This window comes from Miscanthus floridulus, chromosome 7, assembly GCF_019320115.1.
Source record: "Miscanthus floridulus cultivar M001 chromosome 7, ASM1932011v1, whole genome shotgun sequence".
Taxonomy (NCBI): Eukaryota; Viridiplantae; Streptophyta; class Magnoliopsida; order Poales; family Poaceae; genus Miscanthus; species Miscanthus floridulus.
In genome coordinates this window covers 118,514,134-118,526,545 of record NC_089586.1, presented here as the reverse complement: position 1 = coordinate 118,526,545, position 12,412 = coordinate 118,514,134, and positions in this window count along the sequence as shown.

The window sequence follows — 12,412 nt, the reverse complement described above, 5'->3', positions numbered from 1 at the left end:
AATGAATTAAAAACCTATCTACTTGCTAGGATGCAATGCAAGGGGCAAGGTTATATGATGCTAAAAGATACTACTTGCAAGACTACATAAAACTTATCTTACCCTTGTAAATATCCCCATGTGGTATTATGGATTTAAGCCTTGCTTCCTTTCTCAGACCATTACTATAAATTAATACTTGCTTTTGGTCCTCTAAATTCTCCCCCTTTGGAATCAAACACTAAAAAGGAAGACAACTTTGTGATCCTTTGTGTGTAGACTGAAATAGATCACAAAATTTGACTCTCACATTATATAGACTAAGCTCCCCCTAAATATATGCATACATATGAAAGAAGGCAAAGCATATGCATAATTGGTAAAGTATTGCACAAGGGAATTTAATCTACATAATGCACGGAGAAAGCATATAAATATCAAAATGAAATCAACATGATGATATTGGTTTAGAAATACCACATGTTGATTTCTACCACTTGCAATAGGTGGTGGATATTTGAAGTATGATGCTTAACTCCGGAGACTCCATTTTCCTTGCAATGAGACTACTACACACATGATAAGCTTGAAAAGGTGTTAGTCTCAAAGTATCCAACTTGTAGAGTAACCTCCCCCTAAATTTGTGCACACAAGTGTTGAATACTTGTAGGAAACGTGCACATTGATTTTAGAAAAATAAATACCACTTGAAAGATGACATCATATGATGTGAGAGTCATTTTTGAAGGTGATATCGGGGAGATTATCTGCAATTTGGACTTTGGCACATATTAGATGAACAATTGTAAGACAAGCTATGCGCCATGCTCCTAAACAATTTTAAAACATGTAGGATTGCTCCAAGGAATAAGAATGAAACCGAGCAAGCCTACCATATGAAATACCTAGTGTATGCATGACAAAATATATAAGAATGGAAATACAAACCTAGGCATGAAGAGTAACTAGATGCTAAAAGATACCAATTGTAAGAAAAATCAAATCTAATACCAATTGAAATAATTTGAATCTAGTTACCTAACATGGGAAGGGGAATTTGGGTCCATAGTATTCACTAACCCACTTACCAATGTCTTTGTCCATCATGATGCACCCCATGAAATGCATCCACACTTTGCCAAGCCTTTAAATTCTCGAAGTCCATTGGACTTCTCACTTCCCTTTTAGGATCCAAACTTTCTTGGTGCTCTTCATGTTGGAAATGATTTGCTTTGGCACCAAAAAGCGTTTGACCCCATTGTTGGCTTGCTTGTTCACCTTGATGGCCACGACCTTGTTATTTTTCTTCTTCTTCAAAATATAAGGTGTGGAGGCCTTCTTGTCTACCTTATTGGTGTAGGTATTGGAAAGCTTGCTTGTTTGCTTCTTCTCTTTCTTCTTTGCTCCTTCCCCATTCTTCACCTTGCACTCATAGGACTTGTGACCTTCCTTGTGGCACATGTAGCAAACCACGGTTTGTCCTTCATCAAGCTTCTTTACTCCCTTGACGGTGTTATCTTGATGAAGTTGGGCTTGCTCCGTCTTGCCTTTCACTTGAGTCAAGTCCTTGGTGAGACGAGCTACTTCTTCCTTGAGTTGCTCATTCTCCTTTGCAACCTCTTGTGTGCATGTATCTACAACAATTTTCTCAACATAAACTTGGTTGCACAAAGGTGAGTCTAAACATAAATCATTACAAGAAGTGGAGGCATCCTTTTTAGACATGTTAGAACTTTTCCTTTTAGATGCCTTAGTGGGAGTTGTACTAATGGCTTCAAGATTAATAACTTTATTAGTTAGCTCATCACAATTTTTGCACATGGTTTTCATTTTAGCAAGCAAACTTTTATATGCATCTTGTGAGCTAGCTAACTTTTCTTTTATTTTTTTATTTTTCTTTACAAGTTGCTCATCATTGATTGTGCATGCATTTGTTGTTGCACTAGCCTCAAGTTGCTCAATTTTAGTAGATGAACATTAAGATTAGCAAAATTCTCATATTGCTCAAGCAAAGTTTTGTATGCTTCTTGTGAAATATCTAGCTTTTCTTTTATTTTCCCGAGCTTCTTTTCTTGACTAGTGCAAACTTTAGCATAATTAAGGTTTTGTTGCACAATTTCTTCATAAGAAGGCATATCATCATCACTATCACTCTCACTAGAGGATGAGCTTTCGTTACCTCGTGCCATAAGACACACACGAGAAGAGCTTGATGATGAGTGCTTGCGCCCTCACCTCTTATGATGGTGTTCTTCTTCACTTGAAGAATCATCCCATGTCCTTATTGATGTGAGGGCTTGTTTCTTGCATGTCTTCTTCTTTTTCTTAGGTGTGGGCTTATTTGGACAAACTTCCACAAAGTTTCCCAACTCACCGCATCCATAGCATCCTCTCTTTCTTTGCTCATTTCTTTGATTTGTGAAAATGAGATCTTGAATTTGGATGGGCACACCCTTGATATTGAGCTTTTGGATCATCTTCTCCACCTTGTTGATTAGTTTGATTGATTCTTCATCAAGGTCAGAGGTGAAGGAGGAAGATTGATCATCATCACTTGAGTCTTCTTCATCATCAGCATCCTTATCTTCTTCTTCATCTTCACTTGAGGAGCTTGAGCTTGAGCTTGTCTCAATTTGCTTACCCTTCATCTTTTTTTTATCGCCACATGCGAGAGCTTTGCCTTTGCTTGACAAAGAGGTTTCTTCTTGACCCATCTTGCATGACATTTCATATGCCACTATCTTGCCAATGACTATGGCTGGGGTCATGGTGCTCAAGTCCTCCATGTTGTGAAGGATGGTGATGATACTTGCATATTTCTTTTGTGGTAGCACGGAGATGATCTTCCTTACGATGTCCGCATCATCTAGCTTTGTTAGTCCTATTGAATGGAGCTCATTGATAATTAGATTCAAACGAGAGTACATATCACGAACAAGCTCATCATCATTCATTGTAAAGGAATCATAATTTTGTTTAGCTAGACAATGTTTTTACTCACGAACATTAGATGTGCCGTCATGGAGCTCTTGAAGTTTTAACCAAATTTTATGTGACATATTTAAAGTGAACACTTGGTTAAATACATCCATACTAAAAGATTTAAACAAGCAATTTTTAGCTTTAACATTGAAGTGCATTTCTTTTTCATCACTCTTTGTGGGTTTTTCAGGATTCTTAATGGGTTTCATCCCGTCACGAGTGACTCTCCAAACACCTAAATCAACCGCCTCAAGATAGCAAGCCATTCTAGCTTTATAATAGGGGATGTTAGTGCCATCAAAGTGCGGAGGTCTAGAGGTATCTATCCCAACCACTCTAAATAGCATCGGTTCAACGGCGGTTAAGTCAAAGGTCCAAATTGAGCCAACCGGCTCTGATACTAATTGAAGGGGACCATGACGCCTAAGAGGGGGGTGAATTAGGCAACTTAGAATTTTAACTCTAAACTATGGTCTCTTTTTTCTAACCTTAGCAAAACCTATGCAAAAGATAACCCCCGTGAAAGGTTGAGATGGTGGACTAGAGGGGGGTGAATAGTCCTTTCTAAAAATAATCGTGTCGGTTAATCGAAACAAGTGCGGAATTAAAACTATTAGTCTAGCCAAGACTACACCCCTCTATTTATGTTCTCTAGCACCTTCCAAAGATACTAATTAAGCAACAAAGGTGTCGGGCTAGCTAGAGCTCACCTAACCAATTTTAGAAGCAAGGTCACACAAACCTATGGCACTAGTACTTCAAGCAATAAGGGAGCTCCTACACAGCTAGTAAGCAAGAGCACAAAGCCACCTAAGCTCACTAGCAATGCTCAATAACAAGGCAACCAATGCCAAATTAGAGAGCGCAATTACTTAGCTACACAAACTAAGTAATGTGACTAACAAGGTTACATAAACCAAATTAACCACGCAAGGGAGCTACTTCTATGCTACACAAGCAAGACGGTAACTAGTAAGCTACACAAGCTAACTAATTACAAGAGCAACTACACAAGCACAATGTATATGAAATATAAATGCAAGCTTATGAAAGGGGATTGCAAACCAATGGGAAGAACAAGGTTGACACGGTGACTTTTCTCCCAAGGTTCACGTGCTTGCCAACACGCTAGTCCCCGTTGTGTCGACCGCTCACACTACACCACAACACCATATCGCCGTCAGACATCTCACACTAAAACTTTTTTTTATCAATGGATGATCTGACGCTAAAGATAACTCAGAGACAATCTAACGCTAATTCTCCATTTAGAGATTAACTATCTGTCACTATAGGTAATCATCTTTAATGTCGAACTATCTGTCGTTGAAAATAGTTATAAGTATCAATTCGTCTGTCGCTAAAAAAAGGCCCCACCTTGCTCACGCGCCCACTTACATTGAGCTCGCGTGCCACTTACCAAAACCCTAGACCCTCCTCTTCCAAATCCCAAATCTAGAGAAAGAGGTGCCGCCCCAGTCATGCCCCAGCTCCCACCCTCTCCTCCCTAAGCTCGCTCCCTCCCTGGATCCCACCACGCTCCTCCCTGCGCCCCACCGGTGGCCAGCCCCTCCTTCTCCTTCCCAGGCGTCGCCCTCTCTTCCTCGGTGGCTAGCCCCTCCCTCTCCTTCCCCGCTGCCCCCTCTCTCTCCCTGGATCTAGCCAACCCCTCCCTCTCCTTCCTCACCGCCCCCTCTCTCTCCCCAGACCGGATCCGGCATCGCCGCCTCCCTCCCTCCCTCTCCTTCCCCGGCGTCGCCCTCTCTTCCCCGGTAGCCAGCCCCTCCCTCTCCTTCCCCGCTACCCCCTCTCTCTCCCCGGATCCGGTCAGCCCCTCCCTCTCCTTCCCTGCCGCCTCCCTCCCGAATTTCCCCAGATCCAGCCACCGCACCGCCCCTCCCCTCTAGATCTGGCCCTGCCGCCTCCCACCATGCCCCTTCACGCTCCTCCCCATGCCCCACCGCGCTCCTCCCTATGTCCCACTGTGCCCACTATGCCATGGACGGTGGCGGGAGGCACTCGGCGTGGTGGCCCGGCATAGCGACCCTAGGCACGACAGCGGTGGCACAGACGGGCCCTGGTGCGGCAACCCTAGCGTGGCGGCGGCGCGCGGATCTAGTGGCGCGGTGACCCCGACGAGGTAGGTCCTGCTCCTCCTAGATCTAGGGTTCCGGTGAGCTTTTCTCCTCTCTCTCCCAACTTCAATCTGTGGCGTGAGACATTCTAACTACATTGTAACAACCTTGCTTGTAAGCTCTACCTGAAGGTCAAATGAATGTGACAAGAGTAGATCAGTAGATAGTTTACCATAGAAGAGAATGAAGTGCTTTGTTCAAATGTTGTCTTACTTGCTTATTGATATTTGTACTGTTTCTAAGCTGAAAACGAGCCAGATTTGTCTAGTCTTACAGTAGCTAATGAAAATAAATAGCGTGTAGCATATGTTATAGTTGATCTAAGGTTTCAATTTAATCCTATTTTTCTCTCTCCGGGAAAGCATAGTAATATTTGTCTTCAGTTCTTTTATTTTTGTGAAATAATATGAATATATGATACATCATGTGATTTTAATGTTGCACTGTTTACATGGTAGAACCACTCAACCACTTGTCTAGTCTCTTTATGGAAATTCGTAAACCTGCTTATACCAGAATTCTTTGCAAGGAGCATGATATGGCTGACTATAGTTGATGTCTGTAGATTTATTTGCTCCTAGTTATGAGCTATTTGTATTTCATTCATAACATTTTTCTCAAGCTAATCTTCGTGATATAATCCCTTGAGTGTTTATAGCTTTTTTTTGGCTTAAGCACTTTTGTCAGATATACTGCTATGAATTGTTTATACTGTTATTTGCATGACACAACATGGTTGCCCATGTGGCATTCATCTTGCTATTCACTAGCTCTGATATGTTGTTCACCAAATCTAAACTTGTTGTTTGGCTTGAGTTACCTCAGCTACTAGGCATGCCATGTACTGTCAGTGATCACAGAGCCATCAATTTTACATAGATGAAATTTGAAAGTTCATGTCGATCGGTCACTTCGTGTTAGTGTTACTCATGCAGCTACTTTGCTATGTAGTTTAGTATCCAATTTTTATGCCCTGTACTAGAGGTCACAGCTTTTCATCTTCTGTTAGCCGTACCCAAGTCACGCTTCTATCCTGGAGTCAAGGTTGTCCGTACCCAAGTCACGCTTCTACCTCAAGTTCTATGACTCAAAGGTAAGCAACCACTATTCCTTATTGATTGCTCATTCATGGGTCTTCATTACCATCATCATGTTCTCATTAGAATTTTACTGTTTGTTAGGCCCATCCGGCACAAGAACATGCTCAATGTTTGCATGCTTTGCATCAAGAATAGATCATGTAAATAACCATATCTGACTGGTTCATCGTGTTTATATTATTAAACATACACTGACTGCTAGATAACATTTGGTTGGGTTCCTGGTTGACACTTGGGTTGGATTGGATTGCAGCTCATGTTGTCAGGAATAATAGAATGATGGACATCTGTTTTTGGCCACACCGGCAATCTCAAACCATTTGTAGAATTGCAAAGAGTGCTAATTGATAGTTTGTAGGGAAACAAGCAAGTCGACATCAACATTCAGTAAAGGTGCAGCTCTCAACTTGTAATTAAATTCTGAGCCAATGCATATACATGTCCCACATTACTGAATTCTGAGCAAATGCATATACATGTCCCACATTACTGAATTCATATGAATACTCCCTGCTACTATGATTTGTACTAGTTAGATTTCATGAGCTCTGTTTCTTCTGCTCTTGTGTAAACTATAGACCTATAGACTAACTGCACATGGGATCTTTACATTTTCTTAATACATGAGCAATGGACTGCAGATTAGTATAACTTTATTACCAAATACCAATACTGCCCCTTCCTTTTTTGTGCTTATTCACTACTAATTGCATTTGACTCTTTCTTATGTAGTGCCATTTAATTTGCTTGCAAGCAAATATCAAGTATAGATTTATCATTTTCTTCCCTTAGTTTCAGTAGCAGCATATTATCTTAAATTTCTATACTTGAAATCCGCTGGTGGCTAGAATTTGGAAAGACAATGACGCTTTCAAGATAAAGTTTCGAGTTTACACACCACCGGCTGCACTCTCAACTCTGAACTGTATTCTTTGAAAACAAAGCCACATGAACTGTTAGAATGATTAAATTAGAATGCTACCTACACATTAGGGATTGGTTCTTTGTTCTCACATCTTGTATAAATTTTATCAGGTTGCTTGTTTACAATGATCTCTGGAGTTTGAGCATCACCTGGATGATGTGAAAGATCAGTTCTGGATGGTTGACACTTGACAGCGAAGTGGGGTCCATGTCTTGCAACCTACAAGGTCGATGCAAAGGTAATCTACAATTTTCTTAAGAGACCTAGAACCTACTATATCCGTAGATGTGTCTTTTCTTGTTCGCGACCTACTATATCTAGTCAACTACAAATGATCCCATAAGAGGAATGCCATCTTGTTAGCTTTGTTGCTCGTCAAGGTTGGTTGTTGGTCACCTTATGTAGTTTGGCTGTGGCATGACATAACAAGAAGTCTGATACTCTGTGGGTTACTTCTAAGATCTATTACATCCCAACAACCTGTATCATATGCATTTTGTACCATCTTCAGAGACCCACTTGTACTTGGTGCCATCGAGCTAGTAGTTTCTTTCTTATGTTCTTTGTTAGTATATGTCCATGATAAGTTGTAATTTGATACATTTGGATTCCACGAACCCAAAATTCTAATCCATGTTGCTTCTCTCTTCAACAGATCGTTCTTATGTATAGAAGCAGTGGAAGATGATGCCCTACCGATCAGAAGGCGAAACATCTTATCTAACTCAAAGCAACCTGGCATTAGTTGAGCAAATATACTATGCTTTTCATCTAGTCAGCTACTTAGACGAATTCAATAATATTTATATCCTGTAGTGAAAGAGTATAGACTTGTTGATTGTGCATGTTTACAATTTTTACAGGCATGTAACATTGCTTCTTTTGAAAGCAGTGTTTATATGCATCTAAAATGGAGTGAATCCTACTTTTGTAATAATACATCATACTGAAGCATAGTAACTTTATCTAATCATGGATCTATGTTTCAGGTTCATGAATGAATCTATTTATATGAGAAATGTGCACAATGATGTTACTTTTGTATTAATTTGCAACCAAATGGCCTTTTATTATTTTTTAAATACATTTAAATGATCTCGTCAAACCATCAGTCGCTAAAAACATCTGTAACTTCAAATTGTCTGTCGCTATAGAGTACTGGCAGGCTATCTGACGCTAAAGAGTAGCAGCAGACTATCTGTCGCTAAAAAAATTTAGGGCAACGGACTGTTTGACGCTAAAAGTACTATCTGACGCTAAAGTTTTTTAGCGACAGGACTTACAGCGTCTGCAGAAGTATGTCGCTATAACTTTTTAGCATTAGATTGTCTGTCGCTGTAGCCGCTTTTAGCGTCAGACCGTCCATCGCTAATCTTGGTGTTGTGGTGTAGTGTCACTTGGTGGTTTGGCGGCTAATTGGCATCACTCGCCAAGCCCGCACGTCGGGCACCACAAGAACCTACCCCAAAAATGAGGGTAGCTCAATGACACGCTCAACTAGAGTTGCTCTTTGCGGCTCCTGCGGGGCGAGCACAATACCCCTCACAAAGCTCTTCTCCGAAGCACCGCACAAGCTTCTTGTGGGCTTCGACAGAGACCACCACTAAGCCATCTCGGAAGTGGCAACCTCCAAGAGTAACAAGCACCACTGGCTTACAACTCGATCACCTAGTGCCACTCGATGCAACTTCACGATGCAATCGCACTATAATCACTCTCTCACACAATCGGATAATCACTATCAAGCATATGTGAGATGGAGGGCTCCCAAGCACTCATAAGCATGGACACAAAGTCCCTCGAGGTGCTCAGCACCAGCCATAGCTGAGGCCACCTTCTATTTATAGCCCCACGGGCTAAACTAGCCGTTACCCCTTCACTGGGCAAAACTCGGGACGATCGGACGCTCCGATCGTATCAACCGGACGTAGGACCTCAGCGTCCAGTCAACGGATGCTCGCCACATGTCACCTCCATTCAACCTCAGTCACTTGATCTCAATGGTCAAGTAATGACCGGACGCAGCTACAAAAACTGACCGAACGCAGCAACCCCAGCGTCCGGTCATTTCTAGTAAGGTATTAGTCATGACCGGACATGTCCGGTCGGTCACGATTGGACGTAGCGTCAGTGTCTGGTCCTTCTCCAACTTTTCTGTGTCACCTACGTCACCATATGTTAGCCTGACTGGACTATGGTAGAACCTCCTAAATTATAGGAGCCACATGCACTTGTCACTGTCCAACGACTTCTAACGACTATGCATATGTTCCTGGTAACTTAGGAACACTGTCGGGTATCCTCAGGGAACCCCGAATCAACCATGATTTCTGAGCAGGATCACATTAAAGAGTCATTACAGTAATACAACATTTATTCAAATATCTACATTAGAGTAAAATAGCAGAAGTCTTACGATAACTTAGTTAACAAACTAGTTGTTTCAAACCTTACAAACTAAGTTTGATAATTATTACAAACCATAGTAGTAGTGGAGTGGCATTAGTATCATAATACAAACAAACAAAATAAGCATCCTACCCAAGCATTACACATTCACTTATCGTCATCGACATGAACAACAGTCATGTAGCAAGGTCCAAAACAGACCTACTCATGAGCCTCACTTGCAACAAGGGTCAACGAACCCTGAGTACAAAAGTACTCAACAAGACTTAACCAAAATAGAAACTGATAGAACTCAGGAATGCAGGCTCAGGGATTCAAGGTATGGCTTTAGCAATAATCAAAGTTCTTTTACGTAAAAGCTCTTTAATAAAATTCTTTACTTCAACATATAAAACTTTATAAGAACCACATATGAATCTGCCATGATCCATAATGAGATCATGAACTTCATATCAAACTCTTTCTCAAACCTAACTCAAGTTCTTGTTATTAACTACGATGATGAACAATGAGTTGAGTCTCCATAACCGAGGAGCAACGACGATTCGAACCGATTAAAACCCAATTGGGGATTCCAGACCACACGACATATGCAGGTCCCCGACCTACATATACCAACCTACCCTTGGATCCTCTAAAACAAGAATGGGTCCACGCCACCCGAGAATACAGTACTCCACCATTCCAGCCCATGGCCACGTGAGTACATGCTACTCTTGCCATCTCTCCACTCCTAGTGCACAAGTAACCATTCTCGTAATAGAATAGCTGAGTTAAGGCTTACCAAAGTATGTGGTTAGTACTACAAAGTCTCACCTCATGCAATTCAACAACGAACGGACCTTAATCGACATAGGCAGAAAAAAGCCGCTCACAAGACCTCCATGTCTTATGGCTCTCACACACCGAGTCTGCCCAGTCTAGATTTATTACTCCACATGCTCATATCTCATGTTAACATAAGTAAACAAATGTAACATAGATCCATGTAAAACTCGCAGGTGACAGGTAATCACCCGATCTTTATTTGTCTAAGCATGGCTAAGCATAACTAGGCATTTACGAAGTAAAACTGGTAACAAGGTAGATATTGAAAAAAAACAAGGTTGGTAATGCACCAATTAGGTTTTCACTCAAATCCTAATCACTTAATGCAGTATAGAAAAGCAAAAGTGATAAAAACTTGTAAAACACAAGGTAGGTTTAAATGCATCCGGGGCTTGCCTTGGTTCACGGAAAAGTTAGGTTCCTGAGACGTTCCACAATTATCAGATCCGACCACAACAGACGGATTAACCTCCTCCGCAACTTGATTAACTACCATGTGTCAACCTTCGTTCACTACACGTAGTAACAATGCCATGTTTAGCATGATGCGGGATATGAAACATGATGCTTGATGATGGATGCAAAATTAACAACATGAATACAACTTTCCTTCGCAGTACAGTTGTAAGTCAAACTAACTAAGCCTTTTTTGTAACACATACTTCAATTGCCAAGGATCATTACCAACTAATGACCCAAGGTCATCACTCAATAAAAAATTCAAGGAAAACCTAAATCATTAAAGGTTACTATTTGCTTTTATGAATTAATTATTTAATTCAAAATTATGAAATAAATCAACTTGTTCCAATTGAGCTTAAAATTTTTATAAGGGTTCATCACATGATAACTAAGTGGCATAACAATTTTCATAATTTTTGGATAATTAATTAAGCCTAGAAAAATCATGGAAACCCATTTATTAATTAATTGAGCAATTTTCATCACATTCAAAAAGTACTGAAAAACAATATTTCATATTTTTTTAAATAATATACATCACAGAGAGGTCACACAAAAATTTTCATAATTTTTGGAGCATTAATAAATCTACACAAAAATAACAAATCACATCACTATTCATTCAAATCTACAATATAGAAAAATCCATTTTGAAACACTGAGTCACTGACAATCTGACCCCACTTGTCATCCCCTACCTCCTGCGCTGACCACGGCGATAGCAGCTTTGACCGGCGAAATCTCATCGACAGCGAGGTCACCGGCGACGGCCAAGGTACTAACATGATCACAACACCACGGCGCATCGATTTGTGATACTAACTAGACCAACTACGGACTGGACCGAGCACTACGCTGGCCATGGCGGCAACGACTGCACGATAGCGCTACGCCGACGACAGAAGACCGGTGATGGTGAAACAAACCACTCAGGAAGAACTAGGAGCTCACCCCGATCATGTTGAAGGCGATGGATGAGTCGGAGGAACAAAGGAGAGGCGGGTCGACGGTCACAGCGATCATGGCGGCACGAACCACGTCGGTGACGACGTTCAGGCGACTGTGATGGTCAAAAGGATCAAATAACCGGTCATAGAGCAACATGGGATCAAGGCAAAGCTGGAGCCATGCAAAGCAAGAACAAAGACACACCGTGGAGCACCAGCCACGGTGACGCGCACACCACGGTGAGGTTGCCGGCCACGGGGAAGAAAGACGCGCACCGTGGGTTCCCGGCGGAGTCAAGCTTCAAGGGTTGGTCTACTGGGTGTGCAAGGAGCAAGCGGAGCTTAGACGCTACTTTGTCGAGACTGGTTTGCACTGAGGAGGCGAGGCGAGCTCTATGGAGCTATGGCGGCGGCATCGGGAAAACAGAGGAGGAGAAAGGAGAACGGCGATGACGTTCAAGACTTAACCAATGGGTGAAAAGCGGCGGTGAACGGTGCGCTTGACACGCCACGATGATGCGGACACATCAAGGCCAGAGGTGGCATCTGTGGGCGCGCGTAGAAGCCGGTGGAAACATGGCCGGCGGTGGGATGTTCACCAAAATAACAGAATTGCCACCCGCCTATTTTTCCAAATTACTCCCA